The sequence below is a fragment of the Rhineura floridana genome, chromosome 5, assembly GCF_030035675.1.
Source record: "Rhineura floridana isolate rRhiFlo1 chromosome 5, rRhiFlo1.hap2, whole genome shotgun sequence".
In the NCBI taxonomy this organism is placed as follows: Eukaryota; Metazoa; Chordata; class Lepidosauria; order Squamata; family Rhineuridae; genus Rhineura; species Rhineura floridana.
The window spans coordinates 175,014,932-175,040,064 of NC_084484.1; the positions used below are offsets into that span (position 1 = coordinate 175,014,932).

Here is a 25,133-nt window from a genome sequence, read left to right on the forward strand (position 1 = left end):
ATCTGCAACAAATATCTTTTCTCCCCCTCATAGACATGTATTTACTCAATTCAGAGTTCAAACTATGCCCAGATAATAATAATAATAATAATAATAATAATTCTATCCCGCCTTTCTACCCTACAATAGGGCACTCAGGGTGGCTACAATAAAATAGCACACATATATAATAAAATACACAATAAAATAAAATAAATACATAATAAAAACACAAACATTGCAGTAAATTAAAATACATAAAATGCATTATGCATACACATACAAACATACATACATGTATATATGTGCATACACATATAAGAGAGTGAGAATAAAGAACTTAAAAGATAAAATAAAAGATAAAAAACAGTGTCAGGCTGACCCGTCAGTCCCAACCAAAGGCTCTCCGGAACAAAATAGTTTTCATAAGTTTCCGGAAGACCATCAGGGAGGGAGCAAAGCGGGCTTCTTTGGGCAGGGAATTCCAAAGTCTGGGAGCCACAATTGAAAAGGCTTTCTCCCGCGTGCCTGTCAATCTAACTTCTTTCATTCCAGGCATGCAGAGGAGACCAGAGGCAGATGATCTTAAATCCAGGGTAGGAACATATGGACGTAAACGGTCCCTTAAGTACACTGGTCCAAGGCCGTTTAGGGCTTTAAAGGTCAAAACCAGCACTTTGAATTCGGCTCGGAAACAAATTGGGAGCCAGTGGAGTCGATAAAGCACAGGGGTGATATGCTCCTTGCACTGTGCTCCTGTTAACGTTCTGGCTGCTGCATTTTGGACCAACTGTAGTTTCCGAATCGTTTTCAAAGGCAGCCCCACGTAGAATGTGTTACAGTAATCAAGCCTCAATGTCACCAATGCATGTGTCACTGTGGCCAAGTCAGCTGCTTCCAGGAACAGACACAGCTGGTAGACAAGTTTGAGTTGGCCAAAAGCACTCCTGGCTACCACAGCCACCTGATATTCTAGCAGCAGGGCAGGATCCAGAAGAACTCCCAAACTGCGGACCTGCAACCCCATCCAGAACAGGTTGCAACTCTACCCCTGGGGCAGTTTCCCCCTTGGCCAGCATCACTTGTCTGGATTAAGTTTCAGTTTGTTAGCCCACATCCAGCCCTTCACAGCCTCCAGGTGCTGGTTTAGGATGAGCCCTCCCACCTTGCCATCAGATGGAAGGAAGAGATAGAGTTGAGTGTCATCAGCATATTGATGACACTGCACTCCAAATATCTAGATGACCTCTCCAGTATATTCTTTAATAGGCCATCAAATGATAATCTTTGCGTATGAAGATTAGGCCAGAGCAAAGACACTATGCACTATATTCTTTAGTGCTCTTTATACAATTCCCCTAGGGATAGATTTCTCTATTCATTCCAGAATTTTTTAGGTCAATCAGATGATTTCAAAATTACCTATAGCAGTGCTTCCAAAATGTTTTTTCCCCACAGATCATTTGAAAACAGCTGAGGAACTTGAAAGATGACTTAATGATTTTTCTGCATTTTGTAGCAATTGTAATGTGCTATACTAGATGCTGTATGACTTTTAATTGCATTTTTACAGACACTCTGCGGATCACCCGAATGAAGCTTACTGCTGGTGGTCACAGTTTGGGGACCCTTGACTTATAGGGCAATTGTTAAGGGGGGGATTCCTCCAGATGACCTATTTGTTGAGCATTTATCCTGATTTGCTTGTACAAACTTATGTGGAAGTTAGATGATATCTGATCTTTATTGAGCATACGTTGCCATTTGTTTTCAGGGAGGTTATACAAGAATGAGCCGTCATCCTGATTTGCTTGCCTGTGTGGGTCTGAGGCTGAAACAGAGGGGTAATTTGTGAGTTCCCTCCTGTCAGGAACTTCTGGATCCATGTGCAGCTCCCCCCTGTGGTGAACCTTTGAACTGAAGGGGGCAGCTTCTCAGTGAAGTACCTTCAGACCCTGGACAGTCTCCACCCAATGGAGTCCCCCAGGCAAAATTAGCATAACAGGGTATAAGAGCATGCTGAGCCTTGCTTATGTAACAAGGTCTTCCTAAGCTCTGCTGTTTTCCAGTAAGCCTGCTTGTCTGCCTTGCACTTTGACGTCTGCCTTACTCGTTGATCATGCCATCTGGTTTGTCCTTTGAGCCTGACTTAGGCTCTATCTGCATTATATGTTTAAAGCAGTACCATACCACTTTAAACAGTCATGGCTTCCCACAAAGAATCCTGGGTAACGGGGGCCAAGAGTTGTTAGGAGACCCCCCTATCCCACTCACAGTGCTACAATTCCCAGGGTGGTTTAGCAATCAATCCCTCTACCCAGGGAACTTTAAGAATTAGGTCATAGCCAGATTAGCTGGGTTCCATTTGTTGATTTTAAATATCGCACAGCTCAAAATCCACATGCTTAACCGTTACATTGCATCAGCTCCTAGAGGACTCAATCCTTTAGTAATGTCTTGTAGACCTTATCCCAGTCTGCTTCTGTGTTGGAATTGCTTTTTAATATGTTTTTAAACCTTATATATATATATATATATATATATATATATATATATATATGTTTTTTAACCTTTTTTAAAAGATGTCTTCAAAGCTTTAAAAAACTTTTTTTAAAGTTGTTTTGTTTTAATGTATTTTAAAGTCTGTTTTTATGACATTTTAAAGTGTTTTTAGTGATTTTGTTTGCCGCCCTGGGCTCCTGCTGGGAGGAAGGGCGGGATATAAATGAAATAAATAAGTAAATAGTCAAGTCCCATTGGAATTAGGGCCAGCACCAGGCATGCTGGGACCCTTGGGCACCACTCTGCCCTAGGCCCCAGCATCTACATGCACACCCCACCAACCCCACCTACCTATGTGTGTGCATCCCTGCTATCAGCCAAGATGGCGGAAGGGGAATCAGCCCCTTAGGGAAAGCTCAGTCGCCATCTTGGTTGATGGCAGGCTTGCTCTTGCACTGCAATCAGCATTTACGTCAAGGGTAGGTAGGTGGGGCATGCAGGTGTGCGTCGTGGGCCTGTGCGGCAGTAGGGGGGTGCCTGGGAGCTTCCTCATGTGATCTGCGGTAGGGTCGGGAGCTGACACTGATGCAGATCATGGAAGGGAGCGCTACCCACCCACCTTAAGTAGGGGCACTTCAGGGGCCCCTTGGGATGCAGAGGCCCTCAGCCAGGGCCTGACCTGGCCGCCCTCTGGCACTGGCCCTGATTGGGATGAATGGAAACAGCATGATCACCTGTTGTTAACAGATGGAAAAGACTCTACTATGGTTGGTGGGTCTGTCTTCCACACAACTGTTAAAGGCTCAGGTTGCCTATCTGGCCACCTAGCAAAGTCTATTCTGTCAGGCTGCAGAAGAGAGTCAGAGGGGAAGCAGGGCTAGTCCATCATCTCTACTGAGACCAGCTGCCTCTGGCTGTCCCTTGCTGACACCTAGCAGTGATCACAGCAGAGGGAGAGAAGGGAGGCAGGGCTATTCCATCAGCTCCAGTAGCGGTCGGCAGGATGGAGTGCAGTGGGGTGCTGTTGCTCACCCTGGATTCCCAATGCAAAGGAGGGAGCAGTGAGGCAGTGGGGAGGTGAGTGTGGGGCAGGTGCAGTGGCAGGAGTGGTGGTTTGGCTCTGTATCTGTGTGCACACCATGCCAACTTCCCTGCCACCTCCCCCCCCATTTATGTTATGTTATGGTTTATTTCTAGGCCACCTTTCGGCCAAAAAAGCCCCCAAGGCGGCTTACACACAAATAGAAAAACACAAATGCAAAATACAAATAAAAACAATACAATTTACAAAAATTCAAGCCAGCAAAATCCTAGCATTTCTAAAAAGCAACAACAGCTAAAAACCAAAAGCACTTATCTTCCTGATGAAGGACAGTCTCCAGAAAAATGGACAGCGACATTTACCGACAGTGATCTCAGTGTTGGGAGGCTAGGTGAGCAATGCCACCTCACCCCATTGCGCCTTGCTGACTGCTACTTATTGGCTGCCTTTGGCTCATTCTCAACTGTCACCTCATGACAGCAATTCCATCAGGCTACCTGAACTATTTCTTCCGTCGTGTTATAAGAACGGTAACTGTTCCCTTCTCCTTCGCCATCCCTTTTTCCTTTTTGCGCAGTGGCTTTTAGGTTGCAATATGTATCTGTAAGCTGTCCTGGAATCCTTTTAAGCAAAACAGCAGCATACAAATGCCTTCAATAAATACATAAATAAATAAGGTGTCCAGGGGGAGATTTTCAAGTTACTCCACCGCTGTGCCTCTCCTAATCCCTTTGAAGGGTGTGACTTTCTTGCACCTAAACTTCTAAGCTATCATGGAGATGGCTGTAAAGGATGCCAGTTTATCATGGATGCCAGCGTGCCTGATTTGGGCAGCTCAAAATCAGCCCCGAGCATTTCTAGTTACTACTGTGCATTTGGAAAAGACTGCCTATATTGATTAGATTCCGTGTTAGCATCTTCTTAGAAGGCTGAGCTGTCAGGTCACTGTTGCTGAACAAATGAGAGAGCCCTCAACAGCTGGGATGGCCATTAAAAGGGATTCTACAGCAATCCTCTTGAAGCTGAGATGGATAACAGCACTCTGGAGACTTAGTTAAGGTTTTTCTTTCTGATAGGAAAGAGAAGCCAAAATCCCTGCAGGGCAATTTACACAAAGAGTATAAGGAAACAGGAGTGGAAAGCAGCCCTGTACGTTGTGAGGTTGGGATGTAACAAGAAAAGGTCGAAATGAAGGTGAGGGATTTATATGATATAAAATTCCAAAGATGAATGTTTCACAAAGGAAAGTCTTCTTTTAAAACAAGCACAACTGTTTTCCCCCCATGTTGTGTTGTCCAAATCGAAAGTAGCTTCAGTAATTCATTGGAGACACACACACACACACACACACACAGAGAGAGAGAGAGAGAGAGAGAGAGAGAGAGAGAGATTGCAAGTGTTGTCCCATTAAAGTAGCAGTAAGTAACCCTGAGGCATCTGGCTCTCAGCTTAATTACATGTGGCCCTCAGCTTAATTACATGTGGCCCTCAGCCTGATTCCATATGGGTAGTAAGAAGGGGAAAAGCAGAGGGAAAGGGAATGTCAGAAAGAGGAAGTGGGGAGTAGACAAAGAAAGAGAGAGCCCTGCCTGCAGGTGGCTCTGGCCCTATCCATCACCAGCTTGGGTCCTGGTGGCCCCTGACAGTTTCCCTTGAGGGAATTGCAGCAATTGAGAGAAAAAAGGGACATCAAAATGCATTGTGCAGGTTTTTAAAACATCAGATATACAAGATGAAAAAGGGTTGGGTGTAATCGAATATATAACACCATCAATATTCCCAAATGCACATGTTTTGTTACGAGTGCAAAAGATAATTGTTTATTATATTCCTCCTCGCATCCCACTGTTCTTCTCTGCTTTAGCTCAGGGCGGCCCATTCAACCGTTTCTAAATTACACCTTAAATCATACGTCATAGATGTGTGAAATCTCCCAGAGATGATTCATGGACCCATATAGAAAACAAGCTTTTCTAGTTTCTAGTCAATATCCAATCAATTATGCACTTGTGACTATTTCCTCTAAAGATTCGAAGGATGTCTTGTAACAAAACTGCACTGTTAGGGTTCCTCCGGATTGGAGTTTTTTTATGCAGGTGTATTCTGCAGCATGTCACTGTCACAATAACAGTGCATTAATGGTGAATTTATACTGGAGACTCCCAGAGCTTGGAAGTAACTAGTTACAAGTAAAGAATTACTTGTAATTCATTACTTTTTTGAGTAACGAGTAGGTAATACCTTTACATTTTGATTGTAATAGAAGTAATTTTACTACTTTTGTAGAGTAATTGTAACGTTTCCAGAATTACTTTTGGGCATTACTTGGGGGGGGAGCAGGGGAAGTCTTCTGCTCCTCTGATTTGTGGATGAAAATCATGTGCCTCAAACTGGGCTTCTGTGCAGCGTTGCTCTTTCCTCATCTCTGTGGATGGATAGGAGGCGGTGGAGAGTGAGACGGGGTGGAGTGGAGAAAACAATTATTTAAAAAAATGGATAGTGGTGGTGAAGAATGGAGTGGAGGGGGAAAGGATCCGGAGGTCAAGAACATGGATAAAGGAGGAGAAGGAGGCAGCAGCAGAATGGAGATAAAGAACTGTGGAGGTGAAGATGATTGTGTGTGTGTGTGTGTGTGTGAGAGAGAGAGAGAGAGAGAGAGAGAATACTGTGTTTGCACTTGGCACACAAAGTGGCCTCCACCACCCTCTCTGGCTACTGTGCTGCATTTGCAGTATTTTAACTTTCTTGCATCTCAGGGGAAAATGTTTGCTTGAGTGAGTGTCCCTTAGTTGGTGGCAGGGCAGAGTCCAGGAGGTGGTTAAGTGAGAGAGATTATGCTGGCTGGCTGAGTGGGGGGGGGTTGCACTTGGTTTGACGTGCAAAGATCTGAGTAGTGGCCTCAGCCTCCCTCCCCACCACCCTTACCAGCGGAGAGACCACCATTGCTATCTGATGAATAAAAATAATTTTTCTACTACCTCTGTATGTGTGTGTTTATTTTTAAAGTTGTTTTAGACTACTTAGAGGTGCAGTAGCCAAGGCCAGCACCTTGTAGGTTTTTTTTAAAGTAACTGAAATGTAATTGTAGTGATTACTTTGGAGAAAAGTAAAGTAATCAGTTACTTTCAGAGCAATTGTAATTGCAACGGTAATTACTACTTTTGGGGCCATGTAACTGTAACTGTAATTTATTACTTTTTAAAAGTAATATTCCAAGCTCTGGAGACTCCGCACATCATTCTGCTATATTAGTTGCTTCCCCAATGTTACCTTATCCGGGGCGGCTCAGGATTTCATGGTCTCCATGACAACCATGGGACTGTCCCAATATGCCATTGGCCCAACACATGTAGCAGGACATACTCTAGATTTGGTTTTTGCAACTGGACATGGAGTTGGTGATCTGAATGTGGGGGGCCTTACATCAGTCCCTCTGTCATGGACAGATCACTGCTTGCTGAAGTTTAGACTTACAGCGGCTTTTCCCCTCTGCAAGGGTGGGGGACCTATTAAGTTGGTCCGCCCCAAGAGATTAATGGATCCAGATGGTTTCCAAAGGGCTCTGGGGAGTTTTCCGGCTGATAGGGCTGGCGCTCCTGTCAAAACCCTGGGCGAACTGTGGAATACAGAGATGACCCGGGCGGTTGACATGATTGTTCCTGAGTGCCCTCTCCTGTGTAGAGCTCATACGGCTCCATGGTATACCCCAGAGTTGAGAGTGATGAAACAGTATCGGAGATGGCTTGAGTGCAGATGGAGACGAACTCCTAGTGGATACAATTATACACTGGTAAGTGCCTATGGTAAGCTGTATTTAGGGGCAGTAAGGGCAGCAAAAAAAAATACTTTGCTGCCACTATCAAATCATCAATCTGCCGCCCAGCGGAGCTCTTCAGAATTGTCTGGGGGCTATTACACTCTGGCCCCAGGGACATGGTAGAACCATCTGAGGCCCGCTGTAATGAATTTGCAAGGCACTTCCAGGATAAAATCTTTAGCATCCGCCAGGACTTAGACTCCATTGTTATAGCAGGTGAATCAAGTGTATCCAGAGCACAGCCTTGTCCTGATTTCTTGGATGAGTTTCAGTTGGTGCAGCTTGAGGATGTTGACAAGGTGTTTGGACAGGTTCGTGCAACCACTTCTGTGCTGGATCCTTGCCCTTCTTGGCTAATAAAAGCTAGAGGGATGGAACAGCTGGCTGGGCCAGAGAGGTGATTAATGCCTCTCTGTGAGAGGGGGTGGTCCCTGGCTGCCTGAAAGAGGCGGTAGTGAGACCACTCCTGAAGAAACCCTCCCTGGACCCATAAAATCTTAATAACTATAGGCCGGTAGCAAATGTTCCATTCCTGGGCAAGGTCCTTGAACGAGTATTGGCAGACCAGCTCCAGACACTCTTCGATGAGACCGATTATCTGGATCCATTTCAGTCGGGTTTCCGGCCTGGTTTTGTCACAGAAACAGTCTTGGTCGCCCTGTATGATGACCTTTGTCGGGAGAGAGACAGGGGGAGTGTGACTCTGTTGATTCTCCTTGATCTGTCAGCGGCTTTTGATACCATCAAACATGGTATCCTTCTGGGACAACTGGCTGAGTTGGGAGTGGAGGTACTGCATGGTGGTGGTTCTGCTCCTACTTGGCGGGTCGGCTCCAGAAGGTGGTGCTTGGGGAACATTGCTCGGCACCCTGGACTCTCCAGTATGGGGTTCCACAGGGGTCAGTTCTGTCCCCCATGCTGTTCAACATCTCCATGAAACCATTGGGTGCGGTCATCCGGAGCTTTGGAGTGCGTTGCCATCAGTATGCTGATGACACGCAGCTCTATTTCTCCTTTTCATCTTCTTCAGGTGAGGCTGTCAATGTGCTGAACTGGTGCCTGGCTGCGACAATGGACTGGATGAGGGCTGATAAACTGAGGCTCAATCCAGACAAGACTGAGATGCTGCTAGTGGGTGGTTCTTCTGACCAGATGGTGGATGTCCAACCTGTCCTGGATGGGGTTGCACTCCCCCTGAAGGAGCAGGTTCGTAGCTTGGGGGTTCTCCTAGAATCATCTCTGTCACTTGAGGCTCAGGTAGCCTCAGTGGCATGGAGTGCCTTCTACCAACTTCAGTTGGTGGCCCAACTACGTCCCTATCTGGACAGGGATAACCCGGCTTCAGTTGTCCATGCTCTGGTAACCTCTAAATTAGATTATTGCAATGCACTCTACGTGGGGCTGCCTTTGAAGACAGTTCGGAAACTGCAGCTTGTGCAAAATGCAGCGGCCAGATTGGTAACAGGGACCAGATGGTCCAAACATATAAAACCGATTCTGGCTCGCTTGCACTGGCTGCCTTTATGTTTCCGAGCTCGATTCAAGGTGCTGGTTTTGTCCTATAAAGCCTTACATGGCTTGGGACCACAATACCTGATGGAACACCTCTCCCAATACGAACCCACCCGTACAGTACGTTCAAGATCAAAGGCCCTCCTCCGGGTGCCTACTCGGAGGGAAGGTGGGAGTCTGGCAACAAGGGAGAGGGCCTTCTCAGTGGTGGCCCCCAAATTATGCAATGCTTTTTATGACGAGGTGCGCCTGGTGCCAACACTGTTATCTTTTCGGTGCCTTGTCAAGACTTTCCTCTTCTCCCAGGCATTTTAGCATGTGTTTTATATTGTTTTAAATTTTTAAATTGTGTTTTAAATTGTTTTTTAAAAAGATGTATTTTAAATTGTATTTGTTTTTAGTTACTGTAACCCACCCAGAGAGCTTTGGCTATGGGGCGGTAGACAAGTATAATTAATAAATAAGTAAGTAAGTAAGTAAGTAAGTAAGTAAGTAAGTAAGTAAATTCCCCCTCTCCCCAGGAATCCTGCCAACTGTAATTTGCTAAGTGTGCTGGGCAATAATAATAATAATTTCATTTATCAGTTGCTTTTTTCATTAAAAAGTCTCAAACTTGACAAAAATAAAATACAACACATGGAAATAATTTAAAACCAGAGACAACTTAAACCATAAAATGGTCATCCAGCAATGTATTAATAAGGAACACATCCTACCCACCACACTAAAAGATGGGCATCACTGCAGGAGGCAGCATTAATGAACGCAAGGCCTGAGAAAACAGAAAGGCACCTAAAAACTGTTAGAGAAGGTGCCAGGCATGTCTTGCTAGGAAGAGCATTGTAACTCTGCCACTCTGGACTCATACTGGGAGGAAGGGTGGGATATCAATCAATCAATCAATCAATCAATCAAACAAACAAACAAACAATCCCTGTGGGGGATATACTATAGTTTCCAGGATTCTTTGGGAGAAAATCTGCTTTAACTGTATGGTGTGAACACAGCCTGTGTGTGGCAAGCTGAAAGGGATTAACCATTTATTTTTTCCCTCATGCTGCTATTTGTCTTGGGTGTGAAGCTCTCATTCATGCAAAGTGGAGCTTGCCCTCTGAGCAAAATAACAGCTTTGGGGAGTGAGGTTTTTTTTCAAGACCACAACAGGGGGAAAGGGTTAAGTTCCCCCTATGAGCCATCATTCCTCTCCTCCACAGAGGCGATATAGAGTTTAAAATATAGATACCAATTCCAGGCAGGGGTTAAACTTCCAGCGATGGGTTTTTACCCTTTAGGTGCAGAGATGTGAAGGCCCTGGGGTGGGGAAGGGAAAAAAAATGAAGAAAAAAGAAAAAAAATCCCCACCATCTTTTCTAGGAAAAAAGAAAAAATTGGAAAAAACAAACCCTGCATTCCCCACTGCCAAATTTCTCTGAGCCCCCCCCCCCAAGGTCTTCACATCTCTGTTTAGGAGACACAGGCTGCTTTCACACATGGGGGTAATAGCGCAGGTTTAACAGACATAAAATGTAGTGCTTCTGTCCCGATTTCTAAAATCCCTTTCACACTGCAGTACCTCTTGCGATCAGGAACAGTACTTTTTCAGCCGATATAGTGGCATTTCACGCAATTGTCTTTCACGCAGCTTGTTTTCATCCCTCACCCATGCACGTTGTTCCCCACTGTGTAGCAGGTCTAAGATCTCGTCCCATCGCCATACAAGCCCTCTCCCTTCAGGATCTGACTTTTAAAATTGTTTTAGTTGTATCAAGATGGGTGTGTGTGGGAAATGCTGCTGCTAGCTGCATCAATGCCGGAATACCGGTACAACGTTCATCAGGCAAAAAACAAACAAAATCTGTGCGACTAAAGGGTGGGAACGCACTGCATGCTGGGATGCCTGTTACATGAGCGGCTGCAGCTAGCGAAAAACTCCCGCGATCTTCCGGGTTCCCAGCCTTGCTAGCGGATTATTTCTGGTATCATTTATTGCGGAAATTAGTGCTACACTTGCACTACACTCCACCAGAATTCCGGAGCTACCCGGTATGTCATGTGAAAGCTCAAATAATAATGTGCAAATTACCAGGTAAGAAATGGTCAGAATAATGGAATAAAGTGCAGCGTGAAAGCACCCACAGCTGAGATCAGCATCTACCTGTGTTTCCTGGGAGAAGGGCTGTAACTCAGTGGCAGAGCGCCTGTCTTGCATGCATCAGGTCCCCTGTTCAATCCCCAGCATCTCCAGGCAGGGCTGGGGGAGACTCCTGCTTGAAACCCAGGAGAGCGGCTGCCAGTCAGTGTAGACAGTCCTGAGATAGATGGCCCAATCGCCTGACTGGAAGATGGCAGCTTCCTATCTTGCAAAGAATGAAGGGAAGAGAAAATTGTCACCCTTAAGAATATGAGAGCGTAAGAAGAGCCTGCTGGGGGATCAGGCCAGTGGCCCATCTGTTCTCACAGTGGCCAACCAGATGCCTATGGGAAGCCTGCAAGCAGGGCCTCAGCACAACAGCAATCTCCCCTCCTGCAGTTTCCAGCAATGGGTATTTAGAAGCATCCTGCTTCCGACCATGGAGGCAGAGCATAACCATTGTGGCTAGTAGCTATGGATAGCCTTATCCTCCATGGATTTGTCTAATCTTCTTTTGAAGCCCTCCAAGTTGGTGGCCTTCACTGCCTCTTGTGGGAGTGAATGACTTAGTTCGACTATGTGCTGCATGAAGAAGTGCTTACTTTTGACTGTCCCGAATTTTCCAACGTCCAGCTATATTGGATGTCCGCGAGTTCTAGCGTTATGAGAGAGGGAGAAAAACTGTTTTCTGTCCAGATTCTCCACGCCATGCATAATTCTATACACTCAGTCGTGTCTGCTTGTACTTGCCTTTTCTGTAAACTAAAATACCCCAAATGCTGCAGCCTTTCCTCATAGGGGAGCCACTCCATCCCCTTCATCATTTTGGTTGCCGTTTCCTGAATTTCCTCTACAATATCCTTTTAGAGGTGAGCTGACCAGAACTGTACACCGTAAATGGTCCACGCTTGCGCAATAGATATGGCTAGGAACATAGAAAGCTGCTTCATACAGAGCCAGACCATTGGTCTATCTAGCTCAGTATTATCTACACTGACTGGCAGCAGCTCTTCAGTGTTTCTCACAGGGGACATTCCCAGCCCTACCTGGAGACGCCAGGGATTGAACCTGGGGCCTTCTGCATGCAAGGCTGATAGCCTGCCACCGAGCTACGGCCCTTTCAGAACTGATAAGCAGTTCTGTAAGCACTTACTATATAGTCCAATTCTGCCTTATTTTACATTGCCTATTGTTGTTGTTATACGCCTTCAAGTCGATTACGACTTATGGTGACCCTATGAATCTTTTTTATTTATTTATTTTTTAATATATTCATAGGGCTTTCATGGGAAGAGGTATTCAAAGGTGGTTTACCATTGCCTTCCTCTCAGCCTACGGCAGTTGGGATTCCCAAGCGGTCTCCCATTCAAGTACTAACCAGGCCTGACCCTACTTAGCTTCCCACATCAGATGAGATTGGGCATGTTCAGGGTAGCATGGCTGTGGGCACATTTCCTGTTACAGTGACTGAAACAACAAAGTAATGCATGAGAACTAAACAAGCGTGTCCCTTAGCTCTCAGCCCCACCAATTAAAATTAGCCCTTATCATTTCATTGACTAAAGCTTACGGTGATTCATTTACTAATTTAGACAGTCAAAACCTGCGGTTCTCATTTAAGATTCCCCCCTTCACCAAAGAATATGTCTTTTTTCCTGTGTTATTTAAATATCTGCACCATCTCCTACGTTATGAGGCTGTGAGATTTATTTCAAACAGTTCAATGACTGATTCAGATCAGGACAGTTACTGTTAACAACAGCATTTAACATTTGTCAACAACTTTGTATGACTTAACACAGAAACACAAGAGTTTGGCGTTTGACAACCCCCTGAATTCAGTTCAAAAGCAGCTGATGGGGAGGGGGAGGGAAGAGCCTTTCATTAAAATATTTTTGTCACCATGGCAACCAAAAGAGCAATAAAACAGTTTCACAAAGACACTGTATCAGATTTTGTAATGTCCCTAAATAGGGGAGAAAATGATCAGAATCCATATGGGAGAAGAATGGTGACGAGATGGACTGCTGTGTAAAAAAAAAAAAAAGTCCCAAAGAGACTCTTAATTATCTGCCTTGGATCTCTTCCATCTTTTTCTTCCCTGTTCTGGCTCAGCTGTTCCCAAGGTCTGTTTCATCTCTACCATTGATCACATCACTATGTATTTGCAGTCCAATAAGTAATTTTCTTTCTTTTACATGGATAATTTTTAGCTGCAAAAGAACTGATCTTTTTAAATAAAGAGTGATAAAATGATTTCAAAGAAATCCTTCTGTCAAACATGTTTTTTGATCATTATAGCACAATCCAATGTACACTTATTCAGAAGTAAGTGTTGATCCTATGTGCGGCAGTTGTGAAAAAGGCAAATTCCATGCTAGAGATCATTAGGAAAGGTATTGAAAATAAAACAGTACAGCTCTGGCCGCCTCACCTCAAAAAAGACATTGTAGAGTTGGAAAAGTGTGCTTCTGTGTTGGAACGGCTTTTTAATATGCTTTTAAAACTTTTTTTAACAATATGTTTGTTTAACCTTCTTAAAAAAACTGTCTTCAAAGCTTTAAAAAAATGTTTTTAAAGTTGTTTTGTTTTAATGTATTTTAATGTCTGTTTTTATGATTTTAAAGTGTTTTTAGTGGTTTTGTTTGCCACCCTGGGCTCCTGCTGGGAGTAAGGGCAGGATATAAATGAAATAACAGACAGACAGACAGACAGACAGACAGACAGACAGACAGACAGACAGACAGACAGATAGATAGATAGATAGATAGATAGATAGATAGATAGATAGATAGATAGATAGATAGATAGATAGATAGATAGATAGATAGATAGATAGATAGATAGATAGATAGATAGATAGATAGATAGATAGATGCCATGTTGATGCTTTGCTGATGAGGGCCTCCTGCAGATACCTTCTTATCAGGAGGTCCGTTCTGCACAACATAGGAAACAGACCTTTAGTATGGCAACACCTACCCTGTGGAATTCTCTCCCCTTAAATATTAAACAGGCGCCATCTCTTATCTTTTTGGTGCCTATTGAAGACCTTCCTCTTTCAACAAGCCTTTTAAGTGGAGACCTATCCCAGTCTGCGTCTGTGTATAAAATTATGCATGGCATGGAGAAAGAGGATAGAGAAAAGTTTTTCCTCCCTCTCTCATAACACTTGAACTCATGGACATGAAATTGTAATGCTAGCTGCCACTGCCTCCATAGATGGAAGCAGCATGCTTCTGAATGCCAGTTGCTGATGTGCTCAGGTCCTGCTTGTGGGCTTCCCACAGGCATCGCTTTGGCCCCTTGAGAGGAGGATGCTGGATGAGATGGGCCATTGGCCTGATCCAGCAGGACTCTTCTTATGTTCTTAAGTCCTGCTTTTCTTCCCTAGTAAGCATGCATGTCTCTGTAAACATGGCAGTTTACAGAATAACAGAGTGAATGGCACTTTACAGATGAAGAACAGGTTTCTCCCCTGAGGACCTTACAGTATAAAATCCTGGGACAGAAATTTGATTATGCTAATTTATGAGTATAAATGCAAATTTAAAAATAATCTCCATAATTTAAGTAGATATACATAGTGGGAAAGACTGTGACCTGTGCGCCTGCTCAGTCTGCTATCCAGGTGCTGTGGAATTCCTTCCTGTTACATATGAGACAGGTGCCGTCTCCACAGTCTTTTCTGCATCGATTGAAGACCTTCTTTTTTTGGTGACACTTTGAAGTGGAGGTTTTTCATTCCAGTCTGTATCTGCATTTTTATTCTTAAATCGGTTTGAGATATTTTCATAGGAAGCGATTCATAAATGGAATGAAATGAATAAATCAATAAACTTCAGTGCCTCTTGTCTCTGTTCTTATGGATCTTAATCTTTAAAACAGGCTTGATCTAGACAACTCTTCTAACAGAGGGCAAGTTCAAAAAGAGGACTGTCCTCTGCCAGTACTTCATATAATTTTTTTGTAATTGTGTTTTTAAATTGTTTTTTGTGTTTTAAAATTTGTATATTTGTTGTTATTGTTTTAACTGCTGTAAACCACCCAGAGAGCTTCGGCTATGGGGCGGTATATAAATGTAATAAATAATAATAATAATAATAATATAGAGGACTTCCTTCTGCTAGCCCTTTAAATAGAGGACTGTCCTCTGTAAAGTAGGGCACACTAATTGCAATGCCGAGTATGAAGACCTCCCCCCACAATTAAGTTCTCAGTGTCCTTGAAGCAAGCCAAACACTGGCAGACATTAGTGCTGTTACCACTCTGAAACACAATGTGGTCTGTACCCAGAAGACACATTAGAATTTTGTTTGTGCTTTGGTCGCCATATGCTGAGTACTCAGTTCTTTGGAAAATTTCCAGCAGGGTTCAACATGCACCTGGCAGAGAAGGCTTACTGCCTGCCTCTCTGCTTTGCACAGAATGAGGAAGAAGCACACTGTGATTCTCAGCTACCGACTTTAGAGCTCAGAGAGATGATACAGACGAAACCTTGCAAACCTCCCAACAACTGAATCACTGCTGCTTACAGGGAGGGGGGAGGAGTGAGGTGTTGGGGAGGCTGACACAGTGCAAACACACCGGCAGGAGTGCCTGATTGCTTCCACTGGTGCATTTGCACTGTACTGCCCTTTCTGTCGCCTTCGCTCTCTCCCTCCTGGTAAGCAGCAGCAATTTAGCTGTCGGGAGGTATGGGGAACACCACTTTACCACAAAATGCCATCTGCTACTGCTGCAGATATAAGCCCAGCCCAGTGGCCAACCTGCTGCCTATGGGGAGCCCAAAAGCAAGACGTGAGAATAATAGACCTCTCCCACTCATGATTCTCAGCAATTTGTATTTAGAGGAATATTACCACCAATGCTGGAGACAATGAACAGACATCATGTCATGACTAATAGCCATTATAGCCTCACTACCCACAAATTTGTCTAATCCCCTTAAAACTATCTAAGCTGGTGACTATCACCTCCTCATCCTGTGGGGTGGGTGGGGTTAATTTCATAGTTTAAGCATCTGTGAAGAAGTACTTTCTTTTACCACACCAGTCAGCTTCACTGGATGATCCTAGGCTCTAGTATGATGAGGGAGGCCTTCTTGACATATAGCATGATTTTATACACCTCTGTCATTCCTCCCCCTTACTGGCCTTTCCCCCCCTAAACTAAAAAGCCCTATGTATTGCAGCCCTTCTTCATAAGGGAGTTGCTATACCCTCTTCATCATTTTGCTTGTCATTTCTGCACCGACTACTGTGTCAGGCCACTAAAACCCTTTGTGGTTGACGTTATAGCTGTGTCCCACTCCAACGATGATAGCTCTCCTGCTATCATGGACAACGATGGTCTCGGGGAAGGAGAGCATCCAGCTGAGGAAGAGGGAAACGATCCCTTAGAAGGGACCCATTCCTTGGGGGATGAGCAGCTATCCTCTCGTGCCGAGGATATATCTCCAGGGGGTGGAGGGATCCTTGTAGTGGGTGATTCGATCATTAGGAACATAGACAGTGGGGTGTGTGATGGGCGTGTAGACCGCAAGGTGTTTTGCCTGCCTGGTGCGAAGGTTGCGGATATCGCCTGTCGTTTAGATAGTTTGGTAGACAGTGCTGGGAAGGAGTCAGTGGTCGTGGTGCACGTTGGCACCAACGATATGGGGAAATGCAGCCGTGAGGTCCTGGAAGCAAAATTTAGGTTGCTAGGTAGGATGCTGAAAGCCAGGACCTCCAAGGTGGCTTTCTCTGAAATGCTACCGGTTCCACGCGCAGGACCAGCCAGACAGACCCAGCTTCGCAGTCTCAATGCGTGGATGAGACGATGGTGTCGGGTGGAAGGGTTCGGATTTGTTAGGCACTGGGGAACATTTTGGGACAAGCCGGGCCTGTACAAAAGGGACGGGCTCCACTTGAACCAGAATGGAACCAGACTGCTGGCACTTAAAATTAAAAAGGTGGCAGAGCAGCTTTTAAACTGACTGAGGGGGGAAACCCGACAGGAGCTGAGAAAGGTCCGGTTCGGAATAAACCTCCCCCCTGGGATAAAAACCAAAGAAATGATGAAATTTTAAAAGGGGTAGGCCTAGAAGTAGTGCCTGTATGCTAATGCTAGGAGCCTGCGAACCAAGATGGGAGAACTGGAGTGCTTGGTCTTAGAGGAGAGCATTGATATAGTGAGCATAACGGAGACCTGGTGGAATGGAGAAAACCAGTGGGATACGGTTATCCCTGGATATAAACTATATCGGAAGGACAGGGAAGGACGTATTGGTGGCGGAGTCGCTCTATACGTGAAAGAAGGCATTGAATCCAGCAAGCTCAAAACCCCAAAAGAGGCAGACTCCTCCACAGAATCGTTGTGGGTGGTGATACCATGCCCCAGGAGGGACTTAATACTGGGAACGATCTATCGTTCCCCTGATCAAAATGCTCAGGGAGACCTTGAGATGAGATATGAAATTGAGGAAGCATCCAAACTAGGAAATGTGGTAGTAATGGGTGACTTCAACTACCCGGAGATAGACTGGCTGCATATGTGTTCCAGTCATGACAAAGAAGCAAAGTTTCTAGATATTCTAAATGACTATTCCCTAGACCAGTTGGTCATGGAACCGACCAGAGGGACGGCAACCCTGGACTTAATCCTCAGTGGGGACCGGGACCTGGTGCGAGATGTAAGTGTTGTTGAACCGATTGGGAGCAGTGACCACAGTGCTATTAAATTAAACATACATGTAACTGGCCAATTGCCAAGAAAATCCAACACGGTCACATTTGACTTCAAAAGAGGAAACTTCACAAAAATGAGGGGATTGGTAAAAAGAAAGCTGAAAAACAAAGTCCAGAGGGTCACATCACTCGAAAATGCTTGGAAGTTGTTTAAAAACACTATATTAGAAGCTCAACTGGAATGCATACCGCAGATCAGAAAAGGTACCGCCAGGGCCAAGAAGATGCCAGCATGGTTAACGAGCAAAGTCAAGGAAGCTCTTAGAGGCAAAAAGTCTTCCTTCAGAAAATGGAAGTCTTGTCGGAATGAAGAAAATAAAAAAGAACACAAACTCTGGCAAAAGAAATGCAAGAAGACAATTAGGGATGCTAAAAAAGAATTTGAGGAGCACATTGCTAAGAACATAAAAACCAACAACAAAAAATTCTATAAATACATTCAAAGCAGGAGACCATCTAGGGAGACGATTGGACCCTTGGATGATAAGGGAGTCAAAGGTGTACTAAAGAACGATAAGGAGATTGCAGAGAAGCTAAATGAATTCTTTGCATCTGTCTTCACAGTGGAAGATATAGGGCAGATCCCTGAACCTGAACTAACATTTGCAGGAAGGGATTCTGAGGAACTGAGACAAATAGTGGTAACAAGAGAGGAAGTTCTAAGCTTAATGGACAATATAAAAACTGACAAATCACCAGGCCCAGATGGCATCCACCCGAGAGTTCTCAAAGAACTCAAAGGTGAAATTGCTGATCTGCTAACTAAAATATGTAACTTGTCCCTTGGGTCCTCCTCCGTGCCTGAGGACTGGAAAGTGGCAAATGTAACGCCAATCTTCAAAAAGGGATCCAGAGGGGATCCCGGAAATTACAGGCCAGTTAGCTTAACTTCTGTCCCTGGAAAACTGGTAGAAAGTATGATTAAAGTTAGATTAACTAAGCACATAGAAGAACAAGCCTTGCTGAAGCAGAGCCAGCATGGCTTCTGCAAGGGAAAGTCCTGTCTCAGTAACCTATTAGAATTCTTTGAGAGTGTCAACAAGCATATAGATAGAGGTGATCCAGTGGACATAGTGTACTTAGACTTTCAAAAAGCGTTTGACAAGGTACCTCACCAAAGGCTTCTGAGGAAGCTTAGCAGTCATGGAATAAGAGGAGAGGTCCTCTTGTGGATAAGGAATTGGTGAAGAAGCAGAAAGCAGAGAGTAGGAATAAACGGACAGTTCTCCCAATGGAGGGCTGTAGAAAGTGGAGTCCCTCAAGGATCGGTATTGGGACCTGTACTTTTCAACTTGTTCATTAATGACCTAGAATTAGGAGTGAGCAGTGAAGTGGCCAAGTTTGCTGATGACAGTAAATTGTTCAGGGTTGTTAAAACAAAAAGGGATTGCGAAGAGCTCCAAAAAGACCTCTCCAAACTGAGTGAATGGGCAGAAAAATGGCAAATGCAATTCAATATAAACAAGTGTAAAATTATGTATATTGGAGCAAAAAATCTTAATTTCACATATACGCTCATGGGGTCTGAACTGGCGGTGACCGACCAGGAGAGAGACCTCGGGATTGTAGTGGACAGCACGATGAAAATGTCGACCCAGTGTGCGGCAGCTGTGAAAAAGGCAAATTCCATGCTAGGGATAATTAGGAAAGGTATTGAAAATAAAACAGCCGGTATCATAATGCCGTTGTATAAATCTATGGTGCGGCCGCATTTGGAATACTGTGTACAGTTCTGGTCGCCTCATCTCAAAAAGGATATTATAGAGTTGGAAAAGGTTCAGAAGAGGGCAACCAGAATGATCAAGGGGATGGAGCGACTCCCTTACGAGGGAAGGTTGCAGCATTTGGGGCTTTTTAGTTTAGAGAAAAGGCAGGTCAGAGGAGACATGATAGAAGTGTATAAAATTATGCATGGCATTGAGAAAGTGGATAGAGAAAAGTTCTTCTCCCTCTCTCATAATACTAGAACTCGTGGACATTCAAAGAAGCTGAATGTTGGAAGATTCAGGACAGACAAAAGGAAGTACTTCTTTACTCAGCGCATAGTTAAACTATGGAATTTGCTCCCACAAGATGCAGTAATGGCCACCAGCTTGGATGGCTTTAAAAGAAGATTAGACAAATTCATGGAGGACAGGGCTATCAATGGCTACTAGCTGTGATGGCTGTGCTCTGCCACCCTAGTCAGAGGCAGCATGCTTCTGAAAACCAGTTGCTGGAAGCCTCAGGAGGGGAGAGTGTTCTTGCACTCGGGTCCTGCTTGCGGGCTTCGCCCAGGCACCTGGTTGGCCACTGTGAGAACAGGATGCTGGACTAGATGGGCCACTGGCCTGATCCAGCAGGCTCTTCTTATGTTCTTATGTTCTTATCTATTTTTTAATGGGCAGGTGCTGCTATTTTACATGAGCACTGAGTCATGCAAGCCCACTGTTTAGCTCTTGGAAAAGTTACTTTTTTGAACTACAACTCCCATCAGCCACAGCCAGCATGGCCACTGCATTGGGCTGATGGGAGTTGTAGTTCAAAAAAGTAACTTTTCCAAGCTTTTTTTGCCAAAGGTTTTCCCCTTCCCTGAGGCAAGAAAGTTCGAGATCTGAATGACCATGAAACACATTGATGAGGAAAGAAAGCTGAATGCCTTTATTGAAGCAAAGCTTCAATTAATATTTCCTGAATATTTCCCCCTATTTTATGTAATTATCTTCATAATTTCCTGTAACTTGCTGCTCATCAGGGGCTATAAAAATGCAACGTGGTACTAGAGGTTGTGGTGATGATGCTGTGGCGGTGCTGACAAACTAATTCAAGAGGTCACACAAGCAGGATTAAAATTTGTTATTTAAATACACACTTATTGTTCAAATACACACATAGAGAATAAAGGGATTTTCAAATATAAAACAATAAAACATAATCCTCACAATTTCAGTTATTTAAATATAGAGAAAATTCAATTCAATTTCAATTATTGGTAAAAAGTATCTGTTACTTTAATTTTTTTATTAAGAAAGCTAAAAATTTAGCAGGAAAAAAGACATTAAAATAGTAATGCAAACGAAACAAGAAGAGCGAATAGCAAAAGGGAGGGGAATCGTTAAGCAGCACATTAGTTAGCCCGAGGCAAGAGACAGACTCAAAGGCAATTATCTGCCTCATTTATGTGTAAAATGACGTGGAACACTGTGATCACTGGCATAAGCATTTATGTTAAAAATTACACAATTTTTTGCAACCAACCCCCCCCCCGCAAGTTCGAATCACCCACCCCCTGCCCCCCAGTGCATTGAATCGGCAAGTGCCGAACAAAAAAAGGCAGATCGGGATCGAACAACAGACCATCGGAATACGAGTAGAACTGAACTAGGCAGCAAACCCCATCCCTGTAGCCAGCTAATAGAATTTTCAGCAAGAAGCAATTTTAGATAAGAAATCTAAACTGAGCAAATGAGAGATATTCCCTAAATTACTAAAAAATTGCTCTGGTGGTACTTTCCTTATAAAAGATAGCACTGAATTTGAGTAACAGCTCCTTGGATGGAGTGTTTGGGAATGAATCCTCTCTTAACTGGAGAAAACTAAAAGGAACTATCCTGGCTTGGCGGCAGAGCATCTGCTTTGCATGCAGATGGTCCCAGGTTCAAATCCTGACACCTCCAAGTAGTGTTGGGAGAGACTCCTGCTCCAGCTTCTCTGTTATCCAAACAATATACCCAATTAGTTTCTTTATATGGTAAACAGTTTCTACAAATAAATTGGAATTTATTCTAAAAGGAAAGCATGGCAAAAATGTTCAAACATCAGTTTCTTGGTGGTTCCAGTCCTTGGCTTTGCCCTCTAAAGCAGCCTTCGCCAACCTGGTGCCCTCCAGATGTTTGGACTACAACTGAGTTAGCTAGGGCTGGTGGGAGTCCAAAACATCTGGAGGGCACCAGGTTGGCAAAGGCTGCAGTCAAGGTTATCAGGGCTGGGTAAGATTTCACTGGAGGCCGCAGAGAGTAGAGAGTATTTGACCAGATGATCTGACTCAGTAAATGGCAGCTTTTATTTGAATTATTAAATACATGTTGGCTTGGGCAGATGAAAGCCTGTCTTGAACAAAGTTGGCTGATCATGTTAATTATTGTTTTTGTTTAAATATTTACACTTTTGTATAAAATATTACAAGGTGATATAGAGACGATACAATAAAAACGATAAAGACATCAAACACATTCGTAAGAGCTGGTTTGCAAAGAATCTCAGGTTTGAAAGGACTGTCTGAAGAATACAGTTTTAAAAAGACATCTAAAATTGAGCAGGGATGGCTCCTGCCAAACCTCTATTGGCAAGGAGTTCCACAGGGCAGACCCTGCCACACTAGAAGCTTTGTCCCTGATAAAGGCCAGTGGAACCTCAGGCACATGTGGGACCACATCTAATGTTTTGTTAGGCATAGTTGTTTGATTCTCAGAAATGTGGATGTGAAGACCCTTCATTATCATAGCTGCTTGAAAACCTCCTTTCCAGGCTTTCATCCCACACCACAGTTGTAAAATTTGAGGATCAGTTGCATGGATCCTACATACCCTCTTGGCTATCTATAAATTGGGGGATGGAAAGGACCAATATTATAGGCCCTTCCCATGGGGTTCTGACTTTTCAGCCATGATTACAGTTGCATGGGATAAAGGTAGGGAAGGGCGAGAAATTTGATTCTGTTTGCATTTCAAGCCAAATCTGTTAAGTTTGCACTTTCTGAAACAATATGAGAACTGAAACACAGCCATCCTTTGACTAGCAATTGCTTGCAAAAGTGTACACTGGTCAAAACTGCCTACAAAAATGTGTTTATTAGGAGAAACACACACTCAAAATGCTGGAGAATTTTCATGAGGATTTTTTTTAAAAAAAACTTACAAATTGCTGCAGAAATGCGAAGAACTGAATTTAAGATTGGAAAAATGAGAAATGAAGAGAACTAAAATGGACAGATTTCCATCACTAGATGAAGCCATGGAAAAGAGGCTTCCCCTGTCAGTTTGGCAACACCTAAAGGGGTGCAATCCCACAATACTGTCGTATGTTTGTGAATAGTAGGACTCTGGGACTAAGGCCAGTTGCATGGGTCTGTCGTGTGCATCATCTCCCAGCCAGGTGATGATCAGGTGGGAAAACACATACTACAGCTGGGAGGGATCAAACATGGGGCATTGGCCACTGTGTCAGTGCGTGCATGCATGCGTGTGTGTGTGTGTGTGAGAGAGAGAGAGAGAGTGACATTTGTCAAGTCAGTTTATGCTTCCCAGTTTATATTCTTGTCCAATGAAAAGATCTGTTGCAGTCACAAATGCCCCTAAGTCCTTGCAGAATGAGGATTCATTTAGTCTTGGTAGGAGCAAGCAAAGCAATTAGTAGAATTAGAAACCAAGTGTAGGGCCAGCTTCAAGGATTGACATGGATGGGCATCTGCTGAGGGCCCACATCCTAGCAAGAGGCTCATTGAAAAGAGCCCCCTAGCCTGCTGCAGTGAGGACTAGGGTTGCCAGGCTCAGGGCCTGAGAATGGTTCTGTATCGTTAAGAGAAGAGAAAATTCAGCCAATTGCAGGTTTTCTTGCAACACTGTAATGGGAAAAACCACAAGGTGAAATTCTTCCTTCCCCCTACACAACTTTTAAAGATACAGAAGACCTCTTGGAGCAGCCTTTCCGAAGCAGTGTGCCTCCAGATGTTGTTGGACCACAACTCCCATCAGCCTCAGCCAGCATTGCCAATGGCTGAGGCTGATGGGAGTTGTGGTCCAGCAACATCTGAAGGCACACCGGTTGGGAAAGGCTGTCTTAGAGGCTGAGCCTGGCAACCAAGAGGTCTTCTGCATCTTTAAAAGTTGTGCAGGGGGAAGGGGGAATTCCACCTTGTGGTTTTTCCCATTACAGTGTTGCAAGGACACCTGCACTTGGCTGACTTTCTCTTCTCCTAAAGACACAGGATCAGTCTCAGACCCTGAACCTGGCAACCCTGTGGCTAAGGGATCGATGTCAATGGCCCCACCTGTCCACTATTTCATCTATAAGAGCCAGACATAACACTTCAGAAATGAGGTGAAATCAAAGTCAGGGAGGTAACCTTAGGGAAGGGGCGTAGCTCAGTGATAGAGCATCTGCTTTGCATGCATCAAGTCCCAGGTTCAATCCCCACATCTTCAGGTAAGGCTGGGAGAGACCTTTGCCTGAAACTGTCAGCCAGGGTAAACAATACCGAGCTTGATGAACCATGGTTCCCTCTGAGCCCTCGGATTTGGATCAGCAGTGAGAGGCACTTGAGGATGAAGACTTGGAAGGGAAGGAGGGGGTGGATAAGACTATGCAGCAGAGCCTGCTTGTTGAAGCCCCCCTGGATGTGCCAGGACCTGATGAGGTGGGAGATCCAGGGGGTGCCATCCTCAGCCTGTGGAGGATGCTGAGGGGCTGGAGCCTGGCTGTGACAGAGCAGGGGAGTTCAGAGGAGGAGACGTGGCTGGCAATCTCTCCCAGGGAGAGGCAGCGCATCAAGAGATGGGAGGAGACTTGTTCCCCTTGATGAAGTGCCTGCCTGCACGTCATCAAGCGCAGGCCAGGACCTGCAGAGACAAGAGCAAAGCCTTCTTAGTCTCTGCTTAAAAGCTTGGCAGGTATGTGGAGAAACTTGTCGGAAGATGTTCGCAGCTCCTTTGCAGTCTTGGAACTCCAACTACTAATCTCAGACTCTTGAGCCTTGGCCTTTGCTCTGATACCAGACTTATTGTGGCTGCTCTGCAGGTGAGGACCTCCTGCAGATACCATCTTATCAGGAGGTCCATTCCACACACCATAGGAAATGGACCTTTAGTGTAGTATCAAGATCCTTTGGAACCCCCCCCCTTAAATATTAGACAGGCACCATCTCTGTTATCTTTTTGGCAATAGCTGAAGACCTTCCTCTTTCAACAAGACTTTTAAAGACCTTATCCATCTGCGTCTGTGTTGGAACTGCTTTTTAAGATGTTTTTAAAGCTTTTTTTTTTTAAAGATTTTTTAAAGGTGTTTTGTTTTAATATATATTAGTGTTTGTTTTTATGTTTTATAGTGTTTTTGTTTGCTGCCCTGGGCTCCTACTGGGAGGAGGGGCGGGATATAAATTTAACTAATATAATAATAATAGTAGTAGTAGTAGTAGTAGTATTTCACCTTTTAGGAGCACCTGGACTAGATTCTGCTGTTTTCTACCTGCTGAGTTCGTACTGTTAGATTACTATAATGAAACTTTACTTCTTTACTTACAAGTAGACACATTTGTTGTTTGGTTTTGAGCGGCAGCCAAGACAGCATGGCTGGGATCCCTTTCTCTCCCTTAGACTTTCTTCTTAGTCTTCTTGAACCTTTGCTATCTCGAAGACATTCAGTTGGCATTGCACTCACCCAGTGATG

At 44.3% G+C, this 25,133-nt stretch overlaps 1 protein-coding gene and 1 pseudogene across 7 annotated transcripts in view; one reads left to right on the top strand and one right to left on the bottom strand.

Annotated features, from left to right (window-relative positions):
• Positions 1-25,133, top strand: part of DLG2 (discs large MAGUK scaffold protein 2) — a 1,398,326-nt gene that overhangs the window by 330,985 nt on the left and 1,042,208 nt on the right. The window lies entirely within an intron of this gene.
• On the bottom strand, positions 12,313-12,431 carry LOC133386356 (5S ribosomal RNA; annotated as a pseudogene).